Source organism: Gavialis gangeticus, unplaced genomic scaffold (assembly GCF_001723915.1).
Source record: "Gavialis gangeticus isolate Ggan-Ray unplaced genomic scaffold, GavGan_comp1, whole genome shotgun sequence".
NCBI lineage: Eukaryota > Metazoa > Chordata > Crocodylia > Gavialidae > Gavialis > Gavialis gangeticus.
The window spans coordinates 16806750-16822409 of NW_017729028.1; the positions used below are offsets into that span (position 1 = coordinate 16806750).

The 15660-nt window shown below is 43.1% G+C and overlaps 1 protein-coding gene across 3 annotated transcripts in view; it reads right to left on the reverse strand.

Moving 5' to 3' along the window:
• Positions 1 to 11432, reverse strand: part of FAM49A (family with sequence similarity 49 member A) — a 78039-nt gene extending 66607 nt beyond the window's left edge. For 2 of the 3 annotated variants that reach the window (XM_019520775.1, XM_019520772.1), the window contains exon 1: positions 11409 to 11431. The gene's annotated coding sequence lies outside the window, so the exon portion shown is untranslated. Of the gene's footprint in view, positions 1 to 11408 lie in introns of all 3 variants that reach the window. The other variant, XM_019520769.1, reaches the window with a different exon arrangement.
• Between the last annotated feature and the right edge of the window lie 4228 nt (positions 11433 to 15660).

The following is a 15660-nucleotide window of genomic DNA, read 5'->3' on the forward strand; positions in this document are numbered from 1 at the left end:
TTTATTTAGAGTCATAGGTTTCCTAGTAATAAAAACCTCAGGTTCAAAATTTCAGTACTTCATTTTTACCATATAAAATACACAGAAGGGAATGCCAGCAATGCAACACAAAAATTAAAGTTTCCTAAAGATATTTTAAAAACATACTTTTGTCTTGTGATTCTCTCCAGTCCTAGTCATATGGTAGTGTTTTTCTCCTTTTATGGGCAAAAAAAAGTAAAAGGAAGTCAGCAACACTACAGGAGCTGCTCACTTCTCTGCCATACGAATCAGGATGCTAAAGGCTATAATGCTGCTCATTTATTCCTACCTCAGTGAAATGTGAGCATAAACCCTGAAAGCAGAAGGTAAAAACCATGAGCAGAGTGTCATTTTCTCAGAGCATAGGAAACTGCCCCCGATAAATGTTTCATGATTTATGAGTTAAACACTAGAGAATATTTTAAAAACCTAAGAAAACAGGGCATGTAATATATTTGACTTTCCTTTCTTGCATTAATATCATTTCACTGACAGGAGTCTCTTTTTTAGAAACAGCTGTACTGACAGCATGACTCAAACATTTTAACTGCTGTGAAATTCGGTACTTTCTATTCAATCTCTTTCTATAGGTATTCTAGGGTGTTTTAGTATCTGCTACCCACATCTAATTAATTCGGTGTTCCTTTTCCTCAACAACAAGTTCAGCTCAAAAAAAGCGGAATAGGGAAATTAACTGATGATCTAACTTATAAAAATTCAGCTTCCTTTTAATAGCTTTTTTTAGACTACATATGCTCCACACAGTAGGAAGGTAAATGCCACTTGACAGTCTTATGGAATGTCTTGAGTCTGTTGTTTTTGTGCTGTATAATTAGCAAGGGGGAAAAAAGCTTGCACCTTCCCTAACTCCTACAACAGTTAAGAAGTCCGTTGTGATGATGAACACGTTTATTTCACCGCAGCTAAATATGTGGGTGATTTCTAATTCCAACTTGAAAGGATGGGTACTGCAAACTCTAATCCAAAGTGCATGTTGTGGCTCAATTAGTGATTTGCAGGTATTTTATTTTATTTAAGTATTCTAACCAAGCTATCACTCCTTTTTCAGGCTCTGATCCTGCAACAGTGAAGTTAATCATGTTTAAATTTGCACTGGATTACTGCCCAAACTCCAGCATGTGTAAGAATTTGTAAATCTTTGTCCTCAGAACTAAATGAAAAAGGTGCATTAAATCAAGTCCAAAATGAAAGGGGTTTTAACCATGTTAGGAAACTCCCCGTAATTTTTTTGCAAGCTAAGTCTTGCCAAAACAAGAGAACCTGAAAGTGAAATTTGGATAGAAACTGATTAGTCATTTTTGTTGTCAAAGATAAGGATTTACTTTTACGTTTACCACCATCAATAGTAAAAACACACTTTTAATTCTTTGTTTAATAAATGTTATTTAAACATCATAAAGAACACAACACTTTAAAAAAATAGCATTTTAACCCACCAGTATCACTTTGACTTAGAGCATACTGAATATAACAGCAATTGCAAAAGTAACAAACACTTACTACGATTGTGGTGACTCAGCCTGGGTTTGGCAGCCCACAGTGTTCTTCAGTAGCAGAACAAAAGGGGATTTTTAGGCGGATTTACTTTTAGTTACATAAAGGGACAACATGCAACTGTCTATGCCACAATGAATCAAAACCTCATTAAAACACAGGTGAATAAGTCAAATCCAAATAATTCTTCTTAAAACTAATCAGTTTCACAATAACATTATATTAATGAAGGGACATCTACCTACATGTCTAAGACTTCAGATTTCCCCCCATAGTGTGCAAGAAGGCTAAAAAATAGGAAAACCATGACACTATCAAGAAACAAAAATGTTATCAGTTCATCAAATAACAAAGTTCAAATTCACTTCAAGATCAGAAACTGTGTAGGAAAATAGTCAATGAAATATTAAAAATAAGCATGAGAAAAAGACAAGGGTACTGTTTGGTGCACTATACCAAGGGAAAATGAAAATGAATGAAAACATCACTCCAGTAGATACTAATCTGAGTAATAAATGCTGTGCTATAACAAGGGTTCCCAGCAATTCACAGCACAGATTACATTATGTGTCTCAAACTTCACTTTCCAATCTCTTAGTTGTTCTCATTTAGAATTACAAAATGTCTTAAAGGCAATTACAATTTCTTAAATATAATGTAATATCAGGAAACTAATATCAGGAAACTAGTGAATATTGTTAACTACTGTTACTGTATCCATTATTATTTCCTTTTTTGGAAAGGAACAATTATATTCCTTCTTCCCTTTCACCCACACACGTCTCCCCTAGTATGCATTCATTCCTCTTCCCTACTGACGAGCTATATAACCATATGCACCAGAGCAGCGTATTTGCATACTTTTGATTGATCATAGTTATCTTTCACGGACCCTTTACACATTGTCTATGGGCCCCCAGAGGTTCGCAAACCACAGGTTGAAAATCACTCCACTAGAGAACTCTGCAGTCAAGTTGCCATCCAAGTCACAGATAGTTTCTCTACCCAACTCTTTATCTAACCTATGGCAATTTAGAATCATTGGCCACATGCAGACATTCAGATGCTCTTCAAAGAGTAGCAGCTCTCCAAGGAGAAACTACAAGTGTACACATGTTCAGGCTTTTTCTCCTAGAGTAAAATAACCTGGGAACAACCAGGCTATAACAACGTAGGAATAACTTGGGATCACCCCCAGGAGAGTCTCCTGGGATCACGAACAATCCTTCAGCATCCTTCTTTCCTCATCCCATTTCTCCTCCTAGGAGACAGTGAGTCACTGGACGCCGATGTCCAGCAGGGAGCAGAACACATCCCCAACACAATCCCCACATTGTGCTGCAGGGAAACACAGGCAGTCTGGGTCAGCCAATCAGGACAGCTCTATGCTGCCAACTGTTGCCAGGCAAACTAAGGGAGCCTGCACAGTAGGCTGAGATATGCGCACAGCCTCCCTGAGAGCCCCATTGCTGCACAGTGCCAGCACTGAAAGCTCTACACTTTTCAGGGCCTCAGCATTCAAATATCTGTATACATGGCTCTGGGTAAGTTTTTGTACCAGAAGAATGAACCTGGGAGAATTTTCCCAGATTATTTGAATGTGTATACACATCCATTTTTCATCACAGATACAGCTGTATTGATACAGCAGTAGTACTGGTACATTGGGCTCCTATGTTTTCAGCACTTTTTTCTGTAAATCCTTCTTTTGAGGGGACACTGAAATTATCTAAGCCCCATCTATACTAGCTTTTATGTAGTTGATTCTAAAGACATAGGAAAAAAACATATTACATTTTAAAGTGTAGATGTACATTGAACAGCTCCTGTGTCCTCTCCCACACAGGAGCAACCCCTAGTAGAGGATGTTACAGTAGTCATGACTTCTTTTCAGCAATGCCTACAAGTACCCACACCCTTCAGATCTGAGGGCAAGGACAGCTAAAATTTATACTGTGAAATGCCAAATGAATAGTCCAAAAGATGATTTTGCAAAAGGAGTAAGAGGAAGTAGAGGTTATCAAAGTGGAGAGGCAATAGACTTACATTTCTGGAATCAGTGAACCATGGACTCCTAGCAATCCAAATGTCCAAAGCCTACATGAAATGATCCAGTGCACGAATAAGGACCTGTTTACATACTATGAAAAAGTACTATTAAAGGATCTTTCCCTTCTTACCACTCCCTACCCCAAGACATTTCCACAACAGTCTATTAATGCACAAAAAGCCTCTAAAAACTATGTCCAACAAATCATGTGGGAGAAGAAAATGTATCAAATGGAAAAATGAAATTCATCACGGTGTACACCCAACAGCTCTATGACAGCTCTTTAAGCATATTTCTGCAGTCAGTTTACCTTGATAGGATCCTCCTCAATCTCATTCTGCTTCAGAGAAGGAGGGCTTTTGGGGGCTATCAAATGGAACAGTCAAACATGTAATTATCGTCTAAACAGATCGTGACACCTATGCAAGAACCAGATTCTTACCTATTTTCACACAGCATATGAAAGACAAGAAGCTAGAAAATTTCTTAAGTTGTTTCATTCCCCTTCTAAAAACCTTTTAGTCAAACTGGATTCCATTTTGGACTGCTGCAAAAAATAGATTTATTTTTATTACATGTATCTACATTAGAATCCAATATCTACAGGACAATAAAAAAGAAAAAAAGGAAGAAATAAAAAGCCACACACACACACAAACGCTTACATCTAGTACAAGACTATGGTCTTTAATCTAGCCATGTTCAATCCATACAACAATGACTTAGACTTCTCAAACTAGTCTAGGACAAAGCTCTCAAACATCTTGTCGTATATAATGACAATGTCATATGTTGCCAACTGAGGACTGAATCCAAAAGAACTTGTACAATGAATCTAAGACCAGTACAACAGAGGACTAGAACCACAGAAAGACTTATGCATCATCATGCTTAACTGTGAGGCACTCGGAACTGAATCCACAGCCCTGGGTTTGATGCCTAAGTTCCTTATTTAGTACACTGAGGGCACATCTACATGAGATGTTTACTGCAACACTGACAAAGTAGCTCCACAGTAAAGCATCAGGGTCTACACATGCATTGCTATTAGGCCGGAGTAAAGTAATTAACTCTGCCATAGGATAGTACAGCCTGACACAAGTACTATCCTATGACAGAGTTAGTTACTCTGGTGCAACACACATGCAGACGTTGATCAGGGCCGGCTAAGGCACAAAGATGCTACAGTGAGAGGCTCCCTGCCAGTTAGTCCCACACTGTAGTGCCCTCATGTCCCAGCCAGCTCCTTCACAGCATGTCGAGCTGAGTATGAGCATCCCCAGGCTGGTGTAAACACTGTGCCCAGGAGCAATAAAAACTGGGCAAACTATGCCAAGTTTATCGCATCTAATTAAATTTGCATGAGGGTGTGCCCAGAGAGAGCTGTATGCCTCAGAAGGATTGACAAAAGCAATCACGCCAAGCAGGAACCTGCCTAAGCTAGACAATGCAACTGCCGTGAACAGTGTCTCTTCCAACTCTGTTCTACTCAGAGGTTTGGGGAGCTAAGTTGGCTGTAAGAACCTGCCTACAACACACAGGGATTCATAGCCCAGAACGCTTCCTGGAGGTAGGCACTATATCATCACTTCTATAAACTGGAATAGGGGCCACGCTCCTGTTTGAAAAAAAGGACAACAGTCTGCATTAGCTCAGTGTTTGAGCACTCACACAAAATGCAGGACACCTTGGTTCTACACCCACCTCAGCCTGAAGAGTTAGCATCCAGATCCATCACCTCCCAGAATGCCCTAAATGCTAGCCTCAAGGCACTATCCCTAATTGGACTCCAGGCACCCATCCAAAGTTTTTGTGAACTGAGTGGCACCCAATTTCAAAAACTAATGTATATATTACAGTTGTTTCCGCCTTCCAGGGGGGGGCTGGGAAGTGGGAGTGGGGAACTGGCCAGGTAGGGACATGCTTGAACCTGCTTTTATCTGTTTATTTCCTCATACCTCAAGTTGCCCTTCAAAGAGCAAAGCACCCTTAGATGCCAGGGCACCCTGGGTGAGAATCAGTGATATAGGCTGTTCTGAAGTGAATGAGAAGTTAAAAAGACAGACAGAAAGAAGAAACAATTAAACAGACCTAGAAGCAAAGATGAAACTCAGCTGTCATCCTCTCAGGTGAGTGCCCAGATCACTGGTTTAAAAAGTTATGCTCCTTCTCTCTGGCTAAATAAATCTTGAATATTTCTCTGCCAAATAGCACAGATTTAACTAAAAGAACAAAAAATACCCCTAACTATGGGTCAGTCCATAACCTGGTGATTCCGCCACTATCTTAGGAGGTAAACCCTGCAGGTTGAGGAGAGCAGAAGACCCAGGATTTTCACAACCTGGGTGACTCTCATAGCTATTGAGTTATTGATTTTCTTTTTTTAAAAGGGCAATAGCACCTGCTTCATCCATGATTTTGAATGAAAGAGACTATGCCCACTGTAGGGGAGGGAGAGGTTGTTTTGTTTTGTTTTTTTAAGATGTGACCAATCCTGTCAGTGGTTTTAGGTGTGCTTGGAGCATGCCTCCCAGATCAGGCCTCTCAAATGACTGAAGCAGAAGAATGGGTCAAGGCACATGCAGGGTAGGGATGCACAGAGAAATTTTGGTCGATACTGATAGCCGATTTTTAAGCAGCCATATCAGCTGATACAGATCTGACTGCCTATATGCAGCTGGGCAGCGTGGAGAGCACCATCCAGCTGGTAAGTCTGTTATGGGGGAAGGGGTGAGGGGCATGGGTGGGACAGATCAAGGCCCACGTGGTGAGGGAGGGAATGTGGCGGGGGCAGGGCCAGCGGCTGCACAGCTGGGATGGAGCATGGGATGGAGCCATTAGCAGCTCATCCGGGGGGCACAGTGTAGGGGCAGCTCCCACCACTGCGGGCACCCCAGGAGGGCATAGGAGGCGTGTGTCCCTGTATCTGTGTGTGCAGTGAAAGTGGGCTGCTGCTGCAGGCTGCGATGGCGTTGAGCTGGGCTGTGCTCAGGGCGGGCAGCAGCGGTGCTGGAAGGGGGGCCTGCAGCCACCCCAAAAAATGCCTTAGTCCCCCAACCCTCCCCTTCCAGCGCCACCACCACCTGCCTTGCGCACAGCCCAACCCAACCCCCACCAGGAAGAGCCCGGCATCACCCCAGCCCACAGTGACAGCCCACCCTTGCCCCACGTGCAGATCCAGGGACACACGCCTCCCATGCTCTCCTGGGGTGCCCGCAGCGGCAGGAGCTGTCCCCCGCCATGTTCCCCAGATAAGCCACTCACGGCTGCATCCTGCACCCCACCCCAGCTGTGCAGCACCTGCCCCAGCCCCACTCCCTCCCTGCGGCGACCTTGATCTGCCCCCCATGCTCCTTCCCTCACAACAGACTTACTAGCCGGACCTAGCTGCTCTCTACGCTGCCAGGTTGCACCCCTGGCCACCTGCGTGCTGCACTGCAGCTGCATGCACACACGGGGCATTTATCGATGGTGTTATCAGCCACATCAGCCAAAAAAAGCCAATTGTTGATACATTCTATTTTCCTTATATCAGTGTCAATCCAATATGGGGCCAACATATTTTTGGTGCACAATCTAGCGCAGGGTAATGACTCTAGTCACTTACAGAACTCCAGTGAAAACTTTGATGTCTACATATGTTGTAAGCCCCAAAAAAGAGCTAGGCTTATATGCTGACAATTGCATTCCTAAACTCAAGTTCTTAAATTGCACCTAAAGTCCCATTCTGGGTACCCAAGTCTTTTCTTTTTGGATCTGGGAAAGTCTGCATAAGGAAACCTGTGACAGGGGGCGTGGGAATTATCTACCAGGAAGACCTCAAAACAACATCAGTTTTGCAGTAACCATATATCACACATTGTTTTGCCTCAAAATAAAGACATCAAAACCCCACTTTTTTCTTAAATTTGTGTGTATGTGTATATACATTGTGTACACACACAACTTAAGAACAAAGGTTAAGGTTCAGCTCCGACTCAGTCCTTCACACTTCAGCATAGAGAACTAGGGGACCAAAGACAGAAATCTGATATATACCAGTCCACATCCTCAATGTTATCTTATGTTCCTCAAAGGAACATAAGATAACATTGATATAATTATAAAAAACAATACAGCAAACTAGATTACTGCTAGGACTTCCTACATTGAACTTGTCAAGTGGGCAGACTCTTACCTTCCAGAATTTAAAAATAAAAACCTTCCAAACCCCCACAAGCTTCTCAAAGACACACAGATGTACTTCAACTTCTACAGTATGACTGGAGTTATTCATCCAATCCCTGATCCTACAAGCTATTCTTCATAGTCAAATTCTTATCCTTTCCTGTGGTCCAGTAGAAGCTGAAAGTGGGATGTAAGTGCAGGTCGGGGAGTTGGGGGTAGGAGCAGACTGAAGAAAAGGGTGACTGTGTAACTCACATGACTGAGGAGCTTCTGAAGTTAGAGTGGTATATTAGAAGTTTCTTAAGCGACAAACTGATTTGTAAGATATTGTATTTAAATTACATTATAATTATTTATTTCAAATGATTATTTATGGCTACCTAGACTCGACTGACCTATGATATCGTATCAATAGTTGGAGGGGTTTTTTCTAAAAGTAAAAATTCACAACAGTATTTAATAACATTTAAATAACAATGATAACACTTCAACTGACAATAACAACTAAATGCAGTACCATGATCATAACTAGATAAAGCCCAACAAGCAGTTAACTTATGCCAATTATTTGAACTGTAGTTGTATCCACAAGTGTCAGTTCAAACTAGGGGCCAGAAATCACACACAAAAGTAACATTCAAATTCCTCATTTTCATTGAAACAAAAAGGAACTAGGAGGGTACCCTAGCTCTATACACAACACTTTGAGAACAATTATCTTTATAGTATATATTAAATAATTGCAAATTAAAGCCTAACAGCCTACACCATAAATTCAACTTTACCATGCACATTTATCTTATTCCAATTTGCTTTAAACTCTCAGGCCAACTTGTTTATTACATATTTTAACAACTGTATTTCCAATCATTTTCTGCTCATCATATCTATGAACACAAGACAGTAAAACTGTCTCAGACTTCTGAAACATACAGCATGTCTGCCAAAAAACAGCCCAGATCCTGACAGGCAGTGAAATAATACTTTAGGCTTACTTAAGACATAAATAAATGAAAAATATTTGTTTTAATGTGGAAATCTTCACTCTTGTCTGAATACTTTCCACTAAGTACCATTGATCATAGTTGGTCAACCTGCAGCAGATGACACAGGTACACAGGCAGCCAGTGTGTGGGGCATGTGGCAGTTATGGGAGTAGACAGAGAGCAGAAAAGGCAGAAGAGTATCAGAGTGCCCCTCAGGGAGGGCACAGGGTCTAACTTCTGACACGCCTGCCGAAAAAATTGGCCCCCAATGGCCTGGAAGTCTTTTGATAATTAATTTTAAATTCTACTTCAGAATAATATATGTTATATATGCAAATCCTTATCTTTTGAGAGAACCATACAACAGAAGACAAGCTATATTAGTGTCAAAATAAGTGTTTCAGAGGGGACATCACGAGGACACACTAGCCTCAAACTAACAACAAAACTTCTTCCCACATTATGATAATCCATGACAACCGAGCTCACTCTTAAAGAAAGTTTACATTCAACATGTAAATGCAAAAAATACTATGTAGTAGTACCCAATATGATAGCTTCTTTCGAATTCTTAGCAAATGCTGACTTTTTATTGACCTATTGTAGCTGTTTAGATTTCTAAAAGGACAGAAGGAAAAAAATAATAATGTAAAAACAAAAAAAAAAATTACAAAAGGGTAGCAAACTATTAAGCACTCACAAAGCAAACTGTAGCGTAAAACTGAAACTCTCTTATATGTCACTATTTTCATGTAAGTATAACCTCTAAACCACATGTGCTGCAACATGGTGTTTGGAAAAATATTAGCCAGTTATTTTCTGATTTTGTGGGTTTAAGTCAAGCCCTTGATATTATTCTCACTTAGTCTGTAATTCTGTCGTACACCTCCAGAACAAGTACAATATGTCCTGGGGAGATTTAAGAAATCCCTAAGCTATGGGGCTTCATACAGTTGTATCATGTTTAGTTTAAATAAATAAATAAATAAATATGTTGAGATAGGAAAACAAACCTTGTTTTCACCCAACCAAATGATAAATTACTAGTATAAAAATATTTCTTGAATTGAAAAATAATTTTATTTCTCTCTGCCTGACAGATTTTTCTTTCCTTGTAGCCCAGTGTTGTGCACAAAATTTCTTTTCCCATTTTCCCACAAGGGAATTTTTGGTCACTACTCCATTTTATTTTCTCTCCTTACCTGGAATTGTTTACAGCTCAAATGACTTTTAGAGCATTTCTGAGTAAACACAGAAGGAGAAGAAAAAAAGGGAAGCACACACAAAAAAAACCCCGTGTCAACATGAACTCTCTATTAAAAAGCAGTACAGAAATAAAAAACAAGCAGAATGACACTCAAGGCAACTAGAAAAAGGCTGGAAGCCAATCCCTAGTACCTCCCTAAGCAAGTTATCAGTAAGGCCAATATGAAGACATGCCAGGTTAGAGTCTTTCTGCATTTCAAGCCCTTTATTCCCATTTGATACACTGCTGTTGTGTGCTTGTGTCCTGGGGAGCTTGGTGGAACTAAAAGCCGACCAGTAAAACAGACACTAGGCTAGAATAATAAAGCTTAATTGTAAAAAAAACAAAGACAAACATGAAAGTATAGTGTCAGCTCACAAACAGAGCCATCTCACTATGGGAAGAGGCCTAGGTGATTGGGTTAGATTACAAAAGATCATGTCCATTACCCTCATATCTAACATCTTTTTATTGCTGGCAACCAAAAAAAGAGCCTCCTTGAGACACCTGCCACTTAGACGTCACCAACATCCAAAAGGGAAAGGTCTCAGGACAGTGAATTCAAACTGGCATAACCCTGGGCCAGTGATCCTCACCCGGGTGCCTCAAGGTGACAAACCACGTTCAAACTGCAAACATGATTCACAAAATAACCTCAGGGGTTTCATAGAGGAATCCAGTATTCAAAGCAGCCTGACCTGGCCTTTCTAAGGGCCTTATCACACATTCATTTTAGGCAGCTCCCAGAGCTCTTAACCCATGAACAGTCCACCTGAAATCAGTTTTAAGCACGCTTCAGGGCCTGTTTACCGCTAAGCTGTGTTACTCATTTAACATGTGCCACTCACATATTCATAGATGCTGGGGTCAGAAGGGACTTCAACAGATCAAGTCGGACCCCCTACCCTGGGCAGGAAAGAGCGCTGGGGTCAAATGACCCCAGCCAGATGCCTAGCCAGCCTGCTCTTCAAGACCCCATCCCCCGGTGGGGAGAGCACCACCTCCCTGGGAAGCCAGTTGGATGAGCCACCCAAATTGCAGTCCTCCAGCATCCCAGCATGCAGTGTGCCCTGCCCCGCTCGCTGGCTGGCATGGACAAACTTTCTACCCTTCGAACGCGTCTGCGCAGGGGGCAGCGCTGCCACCGAGCCATCTCCCCCTCCCCGACCTGCCCTGTGCAGGGGGGCGAAGAGCAGCCAGGCCGCAGATGGGTCCAGGAGGGGGCAAGAAGATAAGGGGCCACACCGGGTCCCGGGCTTCCCGAAAGCACTTTCCCCCACTACCCCTGCTGCAATGTCCCCTCTCTCCAGTGGCTTTCACTGCCCCCGCTTCCCTGCCCTCCGCGCCCCAGCTCCGCGAGCGGCTGCAAGTGCCCCACGGGCCGGGAAGATGCTCCCAACGGTTCACCCGCCCCAGCGCTCACCTGCGCCGCCGCCGCCGCCGCCGTTCTGCCCGCCTCAGACACGCGCCCCGGCCCGGCCGCCCAGCCCCGCAGGCACCGCCCTCAGCTGAGGAGGAGGAGGAAGCGCGTCCTCGGCTCCGCTCCGCTCCGAGGGGAGGGCAAAGGAGGGAACCGCCTCGCTGCCTGCACCTCCCTTCCTCCAGTCCCGGGCGGGACTGAGCGCCCTCCTGGCGCCCGAGGCAACAGGCGAAGTGCCTCGCCCGCCCGGGGGGGTTTCTTCGCTGCCCGGCCCTGGGTAGGGTAGGGGACCTTCACTCCCCCGGGCTGGATCTGGGCTCCTCGCCGTTGGGTCCTGGTTAGGGTGGCCATTATAGAGGAGAGTCCGGTTGTCCTCTATTGATATGAAGCCCCACGCCTTTATGTCCTCTAGTTCTCTCTTGAAAAGAGAAATAAAGGCGTTGGGTTTTGTATCGGTGGAGGACAGGGTAGCAGAAAGCATAAAGGTGTGGGGTTTCCTATCACTAGAGGACAGAGGACTATAAAACATAAAGGTGCGGGGTTTCCTATCAATAGAGGACAGAATAGCAGAAAACCTGGATGTCCTCTATGATGCCCGCCCTAGTCCTGATCCACCTCGGGAGGCTGAGGGGTTGTGAGCCCAGGGGTTGCTGCTTGTCCCAATGGACGCAGCACCCTACCTAGATTCCTGGTGGGCCCCGGGCAAACTTTTAGCATCGGATAATGAGCACATGATGATAATAATCAGACAGTGGGGACAAAATGACCGTTTTTCAGCCCCCTTGTGTCTGAGCCCGGGGCAGCAGCCCCGTTTGTTTGTGCCTGTGTCCGGCCTTGTATGGATGGGAGGGAGAAAAGGATAAAAGCACCTGGCTGTAAAGGACGTTAAAAAGAAAAAAAGCCTCTGTAAAAAAATAAAAGATCTAAAACGTCCTGAGCTTCACTGAAGCAGTGTCCTTGGAAAGTCAAGTGGGGATGGGCCAATGGATCAGAGCAGCGCCACTGTAGTACTCAGGGAACCGTCCCAGGGCTTTGTAGCCCTTGAGAACCTCCACAGCTCCCTGTCTCCCGGCTGGCCTGGCTCTAGCCAAGCTAGCTACCTGATGGGGCAGGAGGCTGGTTGGGAGGAGCCCCAGGGACTGCAGGGTTGTCTTCCTGCCCCTGCTCTGTTCAGTCTTTGGGCAGTTTCACTGGGCAGTGTCCACTGACTCCCTGGACTCATTTGAGGGCCAGCAAGCACTGCTCAGAGTGCTTTGGTAGGTGCCCTCCTTGGTAAATTTATTTTAAACCTTTCACTTTCACTGCCATGCCTGTTTTCTTTTTGGTTGTTCCTGGAAATCAAGTGATATATGCCTGGTAGCTTACCCCTCTAATAACAGTGGGGGGCTAACCATTGCTCTGTAGGTGTCTAGCCCATGTTAACCTTATATGTCAAATAGACCTGTCCCTCAGCCATCCTGGCTCTAGCCAAGTTAGTAATATCCCTGACCAAAAAGGAGGCTCTGGCTGGGAGCAGCCCCAGGGACACCACCGGTGACATCTGTGGGCGGTCAGCGATTGCTTCCAGCAGCGTCTGCGGGTGGTCTCCAACCCCTGGTCGGGGCTCACCACCCCCCCACATCCCTCCCGCTGACAGTGCCGGCAGAGTCTGCAAGAGCTCCCTGCTTACTGCTCCCATGGTCCCGTTGCCACCAGCACTGGCATGCCCCACCAGCCGCCAGGGGCACGCATCGTTCATGGCTCCATGGGCCATATCTTTTGTACCCCTGCATTAAAGTTTGCCCAGGCTCAGAAATATCCCTACCACCCAATTGTTTGGAAGACACGTACATCATCTCTGACCTTTCTGCAGCTGTCCATATCCTGGCTCTCTGCAGAGAAACATAAAGTCCTCATTTCTTAGATTACCCAAGTCATTCTGTCCTGTGGAAGGATGCTTCCATGGCTTTCAAAAGTCTGGATCTAGCAAGTACTGAAAACATATAGTCTGGACCCAGGACTTTACAATGACCAACAGTGTAATGACTTGGCTGAGCACCTGGCACAACTGCTACACACAAGGACTGTAATGACTCCAGTTGTTACCACTACGGCCAATGTCATCACATGGCTGCAGCAGTGGCCCTTTTTCCTTCCCTGCTCTCGCCTCCTCCCACCAAATTAGTGCCCAGGGTGACTGTCCTGGTAGGTGTGCAGCTGCAATAGCCTAAAAATATCTTCTTGCATAAAATATTTAAATATTTAAATATTTAGATCATGATGATCTAACTTTCCTTCTAGTCCTGTTAGGATTAAATGGGGATAAAGTTGGTAACAAAAGGCATTTATACACATGTCCCAGGAACATCTCATGTGCCAGCATCCCCACACTGAAAAATGGCAGCGAGCTTTAGTTAAAGCACCCCACCACCATTTTTCAATGCATGGATGCTGATACACAAGACGCTGGAGTCTGCTGAAATGTGACAATTACCACGCCCCAGCAGACTCGATTACTCAAGTAATTACAGTGTGTCAGAGCAGCCTCATTGCACATGTATAGGCACCCAGATTTTGCCGGCTTTGTTTTTTCCCCATATCCAAAAAAAATTCAGTGGCTTATGATTGGGAAAAAAAAGGATAGCAGGAAAAATAATGGAGATTTAGTATAGAAATTCATGCAGTTGGGGTTTTTTTCTCATATAGGGTTTTTGCTTACAAGTAGCTTTAAACATGCAAAAACACTTCTTCCTTAGCACTGACCACAAAGTCTTGGTTATCATTGCATTAGCTAGCCCAACATTTCAGAGTTGTGTTTTAACCAATTAATACCTGGTAATGAAGAAAATACCTACGGGTAAAAACATATGTGGTTCTAGTGAATAAGAGGAGCCAACATTGCGAATGTCTGTCTGTCAGGGCTGTATGGTCCCTTGCTAAATGAAATCTTGAATTTATTGGCCATGAGGATGTATATTAGGGTGTATCTGTGACAATAGCCCCAGATCATTTGTTACTTCCTGGGTTTGGGTTAGATTATTTTTTCCTTTTCAATCTCAGATTTTCCCAATGTCTAGGTAGAATATGTGAGATGATTATGAGGCACTTCATTAGACCCTAGAAAATTATCTAAGATGATTTTACATCTCCTGCCATGGTAGTAACCAGGCAGATCAGCCTTTAATGTATTTACTCTCACAAAAGCTTTGCAGAGTAAGGACTAATACTACTTAGCTGTTACATAGCACTTTTCATCAAAAGATTACAGAGCACTATACAAAAAGTTATCATTGATGTCTCAGAAATAGAGATACCATGCTACAGAAAGGCTAAGGTTATAAAGGAAGCATGTGACAGCAGGGAACTGAATGCTAGACTCCCAAGTCCTATGTTAATTCTCTCTCTCATGCTTTAGCCTTCATGTCTTTTGAACAGAAACTTTGAGAGTGACCAGGCATTTTATTTCCACATACTGGATATTATAAAATCAATAGAATGTAGAAAGAATGTTTCCACGTACGTATATCTTTATGCTTTAGGAGCAATTCCAAACTTTGTGAAACTGATCTGGTTTTACAATGCACTATTTTAGAGCTACAGTAAGATTAAAGAAAATATTTTAAAATTAAATGCAGAAGGTTTCCCAAAACTTAATAAAATATTAGTGTATATTTAGTAATATTGATGTAACTTAAGGTATAAACTGGGTGAAATTGGAAACTGAATTACAATAGAATTTTTAAAAAATGGAAGTTAAAAAAGTGTATAGAAAAAAAACCTGTATATGCTGTTAGCCATGATAGAACAAGTTTAGATTTTGCAATTTATCTTGTTATGCAGAATTGCACTAACAGCCATCGGAGTGCAGGCAGTGGCCTCAGAACAGATGGGAGACTGGGATATTTGCTTCTGATGCAGAACTAATAGATTATCTAGTAGTTTTCTTGAGCTTTACATCTAAGGGTTATTATGTGAAATAATAAAACTGGTAATGCCCATTTTGTTCCTTCATGAAAAAAAAAAAGGGAGGTTAAATCAAAGATCACTTTAACAAGAAAACTATTGAAGTCCAGAGAAAGACCCACATCAATGTCAGTGGCTGTTTACACTGGGATCAGGACTGGCAACAATCTGGTGTCTGAAAATTAAGGAACCACAACTACGTACAGCTGAAAATCTAAGCTCAGTTTTTCCTGACTACTTGGAAGCCATGACAATACACCCCTTCAGTCATAATTATTCTTCATTTACTCTAAAAGCTAATGAATAATTTCAT